The sequence below is a fragment of the Cupressus sempervirens genome, chromosome 1, assembly GCF_028749045.1.
Source record: "Cupressus sempervirens isolate cs-2001-9-10 chromosome 1, ASM2874904v1, whole genome shotgun sequence".
NCBI lineage: Eukaryota > Viridiplantae > Streptophyta > Pinopsida > Cupressales > Cupressaceae > Cupressus > Cupressus sempervirens.
Genome location: NC_143118.1, coordinates 529885292 through 529886943, shown reverse-complemented (window position 1 = coordinate 529886943; position 1652 = coordinate 529885292).

Genomic DNA, 1652 nt, shown 5'->3' with positions numbered 1-1652 from the left:
AAAACATGAGTCTACATCATACACATGAGAGCTAAACATCATACTTGAGAGAGACCCATGGGCATAAAACAACACATACATGAGCAAGAAACTGAAACATCACATGGAAACTTAAAATGTTGAAACATCCATCAAAATGAGACAAGTACACAAAACTCTCGAGATCAAATCCAGTATCTCATATATATCCAAATGTGTCACTATACATATACAATGTGAGATCCAAAATCTGGATATCCATCTCAAAATACATGGGGTACAATAAAAATTTTATCATGATACATTAGTCTAGACCTAAGATTGACTCACTCCCTCTATAGCTGGTGGTGGCCCTAGTGGAGAAGCTTGTCTCCTATCTATTGGCTATACCAAACCCTATGATCTACTGGCTCACTCTGAGTAGTTTGAGAGTCGCTGCCTTGGCAGCACAACACCCCTATAGGTATCATAATAATATGCAACTCATGCACCATGATACACTACCTCTCACCTAACAACATCTCTCTCCTTGTGGATCTCATCCACTATCACCTGATCATCTATGAGCTGTTGATCTCAAACTACAATAGTTACTTGCGTTGCCTATAACTTAGCATTCATAGTTTGTAGCCTGACATCTCTCTCATCCTCACCTCTAACTGGCTACTTCACCTGCACCTCTACTCACTCCACTCAATGCCATCTCAATGGATGCTGCTGCTCCTCCTCCTCCTCATCCCTCATGGCCTGGGCCCACATCTGCCTCCTTCTAGTTTAGGAACTACCCCCAAGCTCCATCCATCCACCTCTCCCTTTGCCTCTGCCACCATCTTCCTCATCTCCCCCTACCCCACTATTACGAGTGGGGCATCTAGCTGAGTAAACCATGGGAAACAATGTCTCTACCTTGCATATAAATATTGTGGATCATCACCTGCATTTGCTACCTCTAGCCTATAATCCCAAGGCTCTTGCACTAATGCTGCTATCTCCTAGAGGGTTGTGTGATAGTCTAGCATGGGAAGCCAACCATGTGCCTCCTCTCCATGGAATCACACATAGGTGGTCATCTATAGAGAAACCACCTATCGCTCCACAAACTACCACCATACTTGGATGATCACAAATCACTCAATGATATCTGCATGCCTACTAACCAGGGATCGGCTATAATGCATATACTCTAGCTCCTAGGAGTCGGACCATCTATGGCATTATTAGTATGGCTGCCATACAAAAGAGGTACAATAATTTAGTACTTGTTGATGGTATGTCAGATCTTTTCTATGTGTCTAGGGCACAAAACCTCTATATTTGAATATATACGGCTGGCTATGCTCTCGTGATTGCACACATGGTTAGATCAAGACAATGCACTCCCACACCCATATCTGAGCCAGTATTGCCCCACATGCCCAAGAATTCTTGTCATGATATACAATCTCATGTAGCTCATGATACATATTTGCAAGGATCACCAGTCCCCATGTCATCCTCCATAATCATCCAATCAGGTTCGCTACTAATCGGCCACATCCTAGTGGGAAGCCCTTCTAACCCCCATTGGTAACCAGAGCCTGAACAACTAGAGAACAAATGAAACACTATAGTGGGTACTCATCACTATACTCATATATAAGATGCTCCCAACTTAAATGGCAGTCTAAAATGGT